Genomic DNA, 12,065 nt, shown 5'->3' with positions numbered 1-12,065 from the left:
AACTGTACATTTAGTGACATTTGAATCAGATATAGAGGACCGCAGTGTCAAATTATTTAAAAGTGTTACTCTATTGGAAAAAAATGGTAATTTGTGTCAAACTGTTTGATTTCAAATAACCTTTGAAAGAACTGACATTCATCATCCCCAGGGCTTTAAAATCAACTTGCATGTAGAAAAAGTAGTGAAATATGGATTCAATTTGAGCAGACAATGGACTTTGGCGACTCATTTCCACTGAGACGTACAGAGGATTTTGACCAGCGAAGGAGTTTGATTCGCAGCTGAAGTTTTGTTCTGATGGATGTTTTGCTGCGCAAATCTGTGTCAACGCTTACAGTATATATTGCAATAAAGATGACAAAAGAACCTTTTAAAACAATTTTGTAATGCATTTGTAAAATGGCAAATAAATGCCACTTTAATTTGCTATTCAAGACAAAAACATAATGGTTTTTATATGCAATTTTTCCAAATATCATTTGTTTTGGAAAAAAAAAACACACATTCACCTTCTTAACAATTGGAGAATAAGAGACACACAGCCAACATTTGCATTCATAGAAAATGAATGCCCTTAAAGTTTTTTCTTCTGCATTTGATTTTCCCGGAAAAAACTGGGGTCACATGATTAGAAAAAAAAAACAACTCTCACATTTTTGCAAAATAGGTGAAAACTAACCCAACGCATACAAATCAAGAGTGTTTTGTGGAGGGTGACAGTAACACTTGTTATCTTTTGGATACAATTCATCAACATGACAGTAGGTCAAAAAATGTCCCCAGAAAAAAAGTGTGGTCCCATCATAGAAGGGAGTTGGATGCAGGTTTCAAGACGCAGTCAACATGGAGGATGTTATGGTGCGTACGTAGACTTTCACTAAAAGCGCTCACAGTGTATTTAAATAAAGATGATATAACCATTAAAACAATCAGAGACATTTATTTCCATACAAGATTTATATTGGGGAATTGAAATGTGCAAAAACATATTCCCCATCTCCTCAACCCACATGAGCTAAGTCTCTTGAAACTTGAATCCGACTCTGCATGAAACAGGACAATACTTTGTTCTGAGGTCGTTCTGGAACCTATAGCCTGTCACGATAATAAATCATAAGATAACACGCTAACTCGGTTGAGCGTCTGAGTCATACTGCACGGACAAACTCCCCATTGATTTTGTCGGGCTGATTTGTCTTTGTGCTGGCTTTTTCACACAATGTGAGCCGCCGTGGAGGGATGCTCAGCCGGTTTCGCCTCACAGATCTTTGAGGAAAGTGCTTCCAGGCTAATATTGCATGTTGTTCATCTCTTTATAGTTTGGGGTTAAATTTCAACATTGGCTTTGGTCCCACAATACTTGAAAGCAAAATTATTATTTTTTTACTTAAAATCCACTTAATATCACATCAATAATGAGCGGTTATCACACACTGAAGGCCAAACTTTCATGTGCCTAGGTGTGTGTGTGTGTGTGTGTGTGTGTCACCATATAAAACAGTGAAATTGTGTATCCATGTGTGTGTGAGAGTGTGTGTGTGTGTGTCAGGAAATGTAACCTAAACAACACAATGGAGAGAAACAGAAGGGCTTAGGGGTATGAAACGCTCACCTTGAACCAGGCTGCTCCTTGTAGACACAAGGATTACCCATCTGCACATTTCTGAAGCCTTTTGATGAACAATGTGTCCAAAATGAAAGACGAAGAGGAGAAAACACAATTTAGTAATTTCAATGGCTTTCTGCAGATGGGTTTGCCACCATATTTGGATAATTAAAGTGTAGATATCTTCTTTATGCTGGGCCCATGATGGCAATTAACATGTTTTGTGGAGAGGTGAAAACTTTTTTTGAGGCAGCGAAGATGGGTGGAAATGCATTAGAGGAGGTCACAAGAATGGGCCCCTATTCTTTGCGCTAAAAGGAGGCTTTTATAATGTTTATAGCAATCGAGGAATAAAAAACCCAAGGGCAAATGAATGATAAAGAACTCATCTTTAATTGGAAATCTTTTGGTTTCATATGAATACCACTCCAAATTTCCTGTCCACATTTTTACTGACTGCATGGCAAGTCTCTCTTGAACTGAAATTATGAAAGGCAAGAGGAGTCACAATTCTGACCAAAAATCTCTCGGCAATCCAAAGGTAAACAACTCGCCCACTCTCTGTCACTATGATATAATGCAGTTCAATAAGAGCCGTTATTGCCGGGAACTAGTTAGCACAACCTTCATTCTGGAGACAAAATGAATCTACCGTCGCCTATTTGAACAGAATTGAATTGAAAGATGAATGAGTGCGGTCCTGTTGAAATTCAACACCAACTGGCAAACCCAAATTTCAGAATGTAATCGCCGCAAAATTTTGCCAAAATGCAAGGCTTTCAAATTCAATTTCTAAGGGTGTCTTTTCTCAGTTTTACCTCATGACCCAGTTTGGCTGTGCACTGGTAGTAGTGGTGATGTTGTGCAAGCCATGGCTCGCGCTCCCAAATCCCTCTCTGTCGCCACCTAATGGCAGGAGTTTGTGTGGATATTGAGCTCTGGAGCCCAGCTGAGGAAAAGTGTGCACCACAACATCCTCTCTGTCTCACTCAGGTAATTATGTCTTTTATCTAGGAGACACATACAGCTACTTTAACGTGGGATATCCAGCCGCCCTAATGGCCCATTATTCAAATAAATGGGGGAAACGCTGTGGGGTTGGTGACCCCTTCCGTGCGACAGGGCCCTCCATCCAGGCACACCTGCTGAGACAAGGTAACGTTTATCACTGACACCTTCGCAGGACAGAAACAAAATGGCAGGCGGGGTCAGCGGTAAGGAGAACACTGGGCCTGTCATATTGCAAACATATCCATTTGGTTCGGCTCTACTCTTGTGGTTGCCAGGCTACTGCCTAATATATGGTGACTGAGTGTGCGTCAGGAAAACAGAAGTAAGATGTTGACTTTGAGATAAGCACCTCTTCAAATTAAACAGCAGCATCACATTGCATTCAAAATAACATTTCCAAAGGTCAAATTTAAATGGTCCCCATTTGGCAGAAAAAAGAAGAAAGATCATTCTGTTCTTCAACTCACCGAATCATCAAATTTGCATACCAGTTATGTTAGTTAGTGGCATTTAATTATCTAGGTTTTAATTACACCGAATGAAGGGGATAATGTCACTGTGATGTAGTTTTTCTGTGTGCGCTCCCGTCATCGGAACACTCGGATGTCACCTTATTAAAGTACACAAAAAGATAATTATGTCCGCCTCTGTCTAAACATTGCCATGCTGCTGCACTAGAGAATCATCGCTGAATTGGACACAGGAGAGGATTGGACCTCTTATGATTAATGTGCTTGGTCACACACACACACACACACACACACGGAGACGAGTGGTAAAGGCATGTCAACTCCCTTTCTCCCTCTCTTCTCCCGCTCTCCTCCGAAGTCAAGGGTCAGAAAAATTGTTTTGATGGCTGTGATTGCCGCATCAGCCAGACTTATCATGCAGTGGGCTCACCGACGGACTCCAGAGTGTAGAGCTGGCCAGCTGACAGGCAGCTGAAGCAGCAGACCCCCATGTCTGCAGGAGAACATCAGTTGGGGATTAACAAAGGCGTACAGGTTGAAGATCGATAGATAACCTACTGTATCAAGGTAAAGATATTGTATGTTCCTATGGTTGGGACATGTTTATGGCATGAGTGTTGGGGTGGGGTGGGGTGTGGGGGGCTGCGAATCTATTCGCAAGACTCATTCCCACCGTCTCTCCCACGAAACAACCGTCACCTGGAATAGCTCTGCTGAATGGAGTTGCTCATGTCATTGGAGAGATGGTATTGATTGACCAAGGGGCAGCAAAGGCCAATGCAATTAAGGGACAAGAAAACATACAGCGTTAAAGACTGTGTAAATAAAGGCACTCTGCAGTGGGGCCAGACAAAGGGGGGTCCAGGGTCCATTCAGGAGCCCCTTGTTCGCTGTTGGCCTGGGGTCTTCTCTGAGGACTGAAGGTCTGGGTGGGTGCGGGGAGAGAGAGGTTGGCAAAGAAGAGAGAGGCTGTGTGTGGGTGTCCGCAGGGATAAGGACAGAGGGTGTTGCTAGGCTGTCTCCGAGAGGTCGATGAGAGCTTGGCCCTCCCTGTGTCCGGAACGATCAGGTGATCACGGATGATCTGCATCTCAAGGACGAGGCTGTTGGGAGGGAGAAGCGGTAGTTTTTATAGGCCTCTGTCTGATTTGCTTTACTTCCTCACCCTTTCCGGTTTTGTATCTGATTATACCGTAGGGGCGAGTAGGTTCTAGTACAGATCACGCTGATTTTAATTAATTTAATCAATATATTTTTCACATCATGTTATTATGTTATTGTGTTATTGTGCTATTCTACGCTAGACCACACACAAATGCCAACCTCCTGGTGATGCTAGAGGAAATGTTAGGGGATCACCGAAGTCTTTTGTCTGGGACCACTAATTCTTTTATAAGAATTCATCTATTAGTTACTCATATATTTCAGATAGTGGACCAAAGTGGTCAACCAACCAACCAACCAACCAACCAACCATCCAACTGGCATTGCCATCCGTTGAGTCCTGCTACTGATGTAGATACAAACCATGGACTGTGTATATAAAAATGGACGCCGGGTCTGGAAGGTGAAGCCACCTGCTGAAGCCTGAAATCTCTCGAATGACCATCAAAGGGCGACTCCACTGGTTGCAAAAATAAATCTGTTTTTTATAGAAGTCTATGAGAAAAGGATTCTACTTCCATTACAGAGACACAGAACCATTCACTCCTATGGTCAATTTAGACCCTACAATTAACCTTACCCCAATCTGCATGCACAAATACATCATACAAACTCCACACAGAAAGGCCCTGGATGTTTGTGTTTTTGGGAGGTCCAAACCATTATGGCTTCTTCAGTACAGCACAATGTTCATTTGGGAAACGATGGTCCCATTGAGAGTAGATTGGATGACAAAGCACTGTGTGTATTCGGAGAACCTCTCAGTCAGGCCCCACCCCCTGCTGCTCCAAATATGGTGACTTCTGGTTTCCAAAAAAGCCAAGATGGCGCCGGCCAAAATGCTAAACTGAAGGCTTCAAAACAGCAGTTCACAAACCGATGGGCGATGTCACGCTGTGTTGCCACTTGATACAAGCGTGCAAACATGTGTCCGCATGCCCACTCTTACCTTGCAAGTATGAGCTTGATTGTAAAACGTGTCAGCTGGCTACATGTGTATGTATAAAACACTAGCCGCAAGAGACCTGTTCTGATGCGCTCCACCATCCTCTGCCCCCTCTCTATCTGCACTCAGGGAAAAAAACAATGGCCTCTACTCCATCCGTCTCCCAGGTGTCAGTGCGAACATGATCCTGGGATAATTTACCCCGCTCCTCATTTCTTGCTCCTCAAATGAAGGCCAGTGTGTGCCCGTCCTTGGTCTAATTTACATTTTCTCATTAGCTCCTCACTTTTATTATTCAAATTCGCATGTTGTCGAGAAAGACGGATGGACGGACGGCCGGGTGGGTGACGCTGGCGCCCTCGCCTATTTATGTGCATCACGGTCAACGAGAAAGAGGCAGTGGGTGTTGTTTGAGGTGTCTGCATACGTCTCGTAAGGCACCTGAGGATGGAGGCCGCCATTGTTTCCCCTGGTTGGCAGGAAAAATAATTTAAAAAAGGAGGATTCTTTGTGTGGCTGCGTTGCGTTTAAACATCTTGGATATGTCACATTTACAGTGCTTCAGGCAAACCAATAAAGGTGATGTCTATGGCCTTCTTTTCAATAGCGACAATACATAGCACCTGTTTACGTCTTTTCTGTAAAAGTGCTGGTGACATCAGAGTGGCGTCCCGATGCATAGAAACTGCCGTGGACATTGATTCTGGTAAATTCAATGCCTTATCTCTCAGTGATGAGAGCTCGGCAGATATTACACGTTCTCCGGTCCATTACCAGCAAACAGACTCTACTCCTTGACCATGATTTTGAAAGGTTTGCCACTTGACCATGATTTTTCCCCACATTCACTGACAGTGAATGCACTTTGGACCTTCCCTTAAAGTGGAACGTATACACTGCATGCTTTTTGCCTCTACGTTTCAAGGACGTTTTTCGAGAATAAGGAATGTGTATGGGACTTCAACCACATTCATTTATGAAATCATTTAGGTCGGTACAGGGAGCCCTGAGGAGACATAACTCTGAGCATAATCTATAGCTTTGGTTTGGCTCTCATTTTTTTTTGGTTTCCTTTCAGCTCTGCAGCCCAAACAGGAGCATCCCAACAATGCTGCGAATCCCCTCAGAGAACAAGCTGGTTATAAATGCAGTGGGGGGGGGGGGTTAAAAATCATATACACGCACTAAGTCAAGCAACTTACAGACAGCGAAATGCAGCGAGAGTCAGCAGTGATGGAGAGAGAAACTGCGGGACTTGATAGGTTCAATCTAAGGAGATGGGGAGCGATTAGATTGGGGGAGCTCTTTCGAGACATGGGGCAATATTCCCAGACGTCTTTCTACAATAAATATATTTTTAATTTGTGCTCTTTTATTAACCAGCAAAATCACTTCAAAATGAATAGCACATTATTAAGTCTTCTAGTGGCTCTTACTGTTCTTTATCATGAGTTTGTATCACTGTGCAATTCATCTCCAGCCATTCTTCACACTAAATATGTTTTATATGAGCCTTCATTTATCATGGGCTGTCAGCTCTTAACTGTATCATTATTCAGTCTAGAGTTATAAATTGGAATCATTAAACGTTTTTTCATATAATCTGATGCAATAACTGCTCCCCCTTTATTGGCCCGTGAAAGGAAAATAGTAAATACAATTGTCTGTCAAGATCTTTGGAGATAGCCGTCTCTCTCAGGCTGAAATGAAATTAGGCCAGCCGAGGAGACAGGATCAATGTCAGCAGATTTGTTCGACTTTCATCGTGGAGGGGACGGGGCTGAGCGGATGAAGGATGGAGAGAAAAGGAAGCTGACACGGCTGAACCCGATGAGGAATGTGGGCTTAGCCGTCAGTATTTCTTCTTTTTCCTACTGTGTCACATCGATCAGAGGCGTCTTTTCAACTCCTCAGCGCAGTTCTGTATTTGTGGACACTCATAATGGAAATATTGCATTCCCTGAACTCAGCTGGATGTGTGGTCCCAGCATCTTTTTGTCCAGCCTTCTGAGACGTTTTCATGAAAGGAGGTGTAGTGATTAGCAGTGATAGTGTGAGGTCACATTTCTTTTTTCATAACTTGAATCACATTCTAATCAGAGGAGAACCTTGGCAGCACGAGCCACCCCTGTGGCCGCTGCATAACTCCAAACTGTAGAGGGTAAAATCCAACACTGCACAGTCCAAAAAGGTTTAGAAATTAAACGTAAACTTTGCAGAATTATTTGTGTCGCCACAATTTTGTTTCACAACACAGACACAGTTTGCAACAGAAGGCTCAGAATGAGGGCAATTCACACGAGGTAACTGACACAATAACAAAATCATTAAAGTGGTTACTATCACAGTTTGACTCTTGAGAGAAGACGCCTGCTGTTTTGTGTCATTGCTTCCTCCTTTCTCATCCCATAAAGAGATGGTGATAAAAGATGGTAAAACCCACCCTGAGAATTGTAGGTAAAGACTGCCATCCACTGGCAGCATCACAGGCCATACTTCTGTCTACATCCTATGTCAATGGTTTGGGGCTGTTCTAGCACATTTCTAATTCAAGGAATGATGACGCAAACAACTCTAATTCAAAACGGTGGGCATATTCTATGTATTACTATTATTTTTAATTAAATATTAGCAACTTAGTCGGAAGGGAAAGAGGACAATGTAGTATGAGACTCGTGCTGTTTGAGAGCATACGCACATCCTTTCCGATGAGCCTATGCTGCCATCTAGTGGATGGATCATGCACTGAAACGTTGGCATGTAATTTGAGATTATACTAATCTCTTAAAAAAATTGAGCATTACTGCACTTGTCAGATTTTGAATTTGACCACCAAGACATTGTGACAAAACATAAAGAAAAACAAAGATCTAATTCAAAATCCAAGCCTGTGTGAATATTTTTCTTGCAGCTTCTACAATGAATCATGTCATCACTCACTCACTCACTCACTCACTCACTCACCAGTATGTCGTCTCTCTCATTTCCTCATGTTGGCCGCAGTGAGCTGCTCGTGCAGTGTTGGATCGCCACGGCGACGCACCCCTGAAAGTGTGAAATCTGAATCAGAAGTACATTTGAAACCCGGCTTCTTCTTGTTAAGGTCAAAGGTTATTAGGAGTTATTTGCTGAGCCACAGGCAAACTCACACCAGCAGGTTGTCAGCGGTAATATGCCACAGGTTCTCTCAGTCTTTGTCAAGTGAACAACTTCCACGTTTGGGCCAGATGGTGGCGTGTGTGCACCAGGTGGGCAGAGCAGACACAATATGCAGGGACATGAGGCACAGTTGCTGAAATTATCCGAAGTGCTGATGTGGAGCTACTTCGGATAATTTCGTAAAGGATGCAAAGGATTTTAGCGTGTTGCTGCATGATTTCAGTGATTAACCAGCTACATTTCTTGATAAAATATGAGGTCGTTTTTTTTTTTTTTTTACTAGTTAGCGTGCAAGTCCAAGTTTATCTAAACATTCCATTGTTTGCAAAATGCTCAGATCTCCAGGCCAGGGCTATTTATTTACCCCCACTGGCCCGTATTTCCACCTGCATGTCGAAGGTGTTTATGTATAAACTCCCCCAAAAGAGAGGTAGTTCACTCCAAGGTCTCTGCTCTGTCAGTCTGCCTATGAAGCTCGGTCATGCTCTCTTTCCCCCCTCTTTGCCCCCCACATCTCTCTCTCTCTCTCTCTCTCTCTCTCTCTCTCTCTCTCTCTGTCTTCCATAACACTTCACCATCCATTTGCATGTGTCATGTGAAGAGGCAGGAACGTTCTGGAAAAGTGAAACCAAATTGCTCAGGATGCTCCACACGGGACAAACGAGCCAATGCACATTTTTCTGTGGAAGCGGAACACGCCTGTCGCTCTTTAAAACGTTCACAACAAACAAATCTGTACTTACTCACCAGCAAAAAAAAAAAAACCCCACTCCTTTAAAAGTCAAAAGAGCACACCTGAAGTATCGCATGATCATTCCGTGCTGTCACAATATTGGACAAGGACCAATTTTTCTGTTTCCTGTAAACTCCACGGCTCAGTGACAAAAGTTTAAAACCTGACGAATGAACAGGGAGAAATGATGATGATCTGATTGGAAACGTTTGAGTTGGTTAGGGTTGTTTTTGTGGAGCTGGTGCCACACAGTGTTTCCAGGTTGTCCAAAGGAGCTAACCAAGATGTGCAGCCCTGTGACTTTTGACGTCTTTTGTCTTGACATGCTCAATCTTAATACCTCTGCTACATAACTAGTATAACTTGTTTGAGCCTAAAGGCCAGAGTTGGTAACCTGGATGACTTTTTTTCCAGCCAACAGGAAGAGCATCATCAAAATATGAGCTACTTAATCGGCCGCCGCTTGAAAACTCGTTTCGCTCCGTGCTGACATTCCCGGCAAAGCCTGTGGCTCTCTGACTCCATCTGTTGAGGTCGAGCTCCGTCAGTGAGCTGTGCCGCTTTCGGCGAAACTCTACCCCCCGACATTTCGGTCTGCATTTTGTCATGTTTCTCAAGAGAAAACAGAAACGTGCAACCCCTGCCTTTTGTCTCGACGACGCTCGGAACAGCGGTGACGTGACCGAGCGACTACGTGTTCCCGGTCACCCCCACGCATGGCTAGGCGGGCTAGTTCTGCGAAACGTGTCATCACTTTGCACCATCTTGTCGATGCTATCGCAACTATTTGCATTCTCCCTGAGAACTTGATATGACCCAGAGTGCTGTGAGGTGAAGGAAAGAGAAAAAAGAAGTGGTAGGAATGTCTGTATGAAGGAGTATGAAGGGCACAGTTCATCGGGCGTCACAGACACACAGCAAATGTCATAGGCCGCGGTGTTTAAAGGTGCCCCAGTCATTTTATTTATTTTAAACAAAATCCATAATCATAACTAATCCGGTATGCTGAAACGACAATCTTGTCCGTTTCGTTTTTCTCCACATTTGGGTGGAAAAACGGTTGTTTTTCTTTCCCCGGCGTGCATGCCGAGAGAAGAAACGATTAAAAGTTGCCCATCAAACCCGTCCTCCGGGACTTGCTCGCACTTGTCTCGGGCTCAAGTTCAGAAAGAGAGAAAGAGGGGCGAAGAATGGACGAAAATGAATCATCCGAAGACAAGGAGACAGTGACAAATCCATTTTTAGCTTGTCCTCAAACATTTTAGCTCCAGAATGCTAATAACGTCTCGCTTGGTTTGGCCAAACGGTCTCTGAAGAGTGAGTATCACTTTCAGACGGTTCCCTGTCTGTTGACAGGTCTCAGCACTGCAGCAGAACCCCCCCCCCCACAGCATTAACACTTCATACAGTATAGTGTAAAGTTATGATGAGTAAACTGAAGGTGGATTATGTGTGCTTCAAAATCAGGATCAGTCACTAGCACCTTTGAATATAAATCATATTTTCAGCACGATGAGACACCTGAAAATGATGTGGTTGCTCAATAAGCAATCCGTGGAGATCTCAGGGGTTTGTTTGTTTTCAGCGTGTGTAAAAAAGTCATAAATGTTTTACTCTCTTGTGAAAAATCATTGAATCACCAAAAACTAACAAATTACAGTAAAACAGAAAAGGGATACTTTATTTTGTAATTGTAGGTATTACAACGCAATTATGTTGGTGATTCACACAGACCAGAATAAGTTACAACTCCAATTACATCTATTTTATTCCTGATTACATTTGTTTATTTATATAAATAACACGGCAATGCACAGTAGAAAAAATAAAGAGGCAAGGGTAGATGTGGATTGATTCAATCAATACATAATGACAGCAGCATGATAAGACAGTTACTTATGGCACAGTTTAACATTGTTTATATGAATCATGTGTCACCACATCACATCCCGACCCTATCTGTCCAGCCTATAAGGGAGATTTTGAATCAATATGAGCTTCGCACATTTGATGAATCTCAGCCAAGCAGCGCCGAAGCGGTTTTGGAAGAACTCTGTTTTTTCTCCGAGTTTGTCTCAACATCTACGCAGATGGAAGCCCGCTCCTTCCTGCCGCGCATAACAACATGGGCCTCCTAATATCCACACTGCTCGTTCTGTGACTCATTCGTACTTATGGCAGACGTGAAGAGGCCGCACAGAGAGGCAATGTCTGTTCCTCAAGTATTGAGAGACAGACTAGCACTTGGATGTCAAATCACACAAATCCTCAAGTCGTCTGGTGCGATGTTCTATCTCCAGATTCATTTGTTAACTCGTATTTGCATCAGACATGTTGTCACTAATCTGGCACCAATAGAATCACCCCACTGATTTATTACATCTCCAAATAACGGGGGGGAGACAAAATGCATGTATAGCAATCATCATTACAATGACAAAGAGCAGGAGTGCCTGGGTTTTTCAGACCACAACTGGCTCGATCTTCTTATCCTCGGGTAGGTATCCCGCACACATGTGTCACGAGGAGATCCTGGCCACGTCTTTGAGTGAAGGGGGCTCTCAGCCAGTTTCACCGCTCGCTGCCAAGGAAAGACTCAATCCTCTGATCCTGGGACGTGTGCCACACTCTGTCTATTTGACGCTGTAATTGTTTCTCTGTCTTGGACAGCAGGCCTGGGATGTGTGTGTGTTTTTTTTCTTCTGAAGGAGGAAACACTTGAGTTCCATCTCTGTAGATGTTTTGGAGATGTGGCAGCAGGTTGTGGTCTGCAGCATATGGGCTCACTTTAAAAAAAACCTCTACAAGAGCCTCTCCTTTGAGATAATTGTACCTTGAATTAGACCGGGGAGGCTTTGATTTATCAACACAGTTGCTGACAACAAGTTTCCACCTCTTCCGATTTTCCATTGACAAACCGGCTGCGATAACCAAAACCTGCTAAAATAACACAACGCAGCATGACACGATACT

At 43.3% G+C, this 12,065-nt stretch overlaps 1 long non-coding RNA gene across 1 annotated transcript; it reads right to left on the bottom strand.

Moving 5' to 3' along the window:
* Window positions 1–464: 464 nt before the first annotated feature.
* On the bottom strand, window positions 465–8,553 carry LOC118286764. The gene is made up of 3 exons (XR_004785474.2): window positions 8,350–8,553; window positions 8,165–8,245; window positions 465–4,193 (listed from the first exon to the last, which is right to left on the bottom strand). It is a non-coding gene; the product is annotated as an uncharacterized LOC118286764 (long non-coding RNA).
* Between the last annotated feature and the right edge of the window lie 3,512 nt (window positions 8,554–12,065).

The sequence above is a fragment of the Scophthalmus maximus genome, chromosome 15 (assembly GCF_022379125.1).
Source record: "Scophthalmus maximus strain ysfricsl-2021 chromosome 15, ASM2237912v1, whole genome shotgun sequence".
NCBI classification, from domain to species: domain Eukaryota; kingdom Metazoa; phylum Chordata; class Actinopteri; order Pleuronectiformes; family Scophthalmidae; genus Scophthalmus; species Scophthalmus maximus.
Note: the sequence above shows the minus strand (reverse complement) of the source record. Positions and strands in the feature narration are given on the sequence as shown.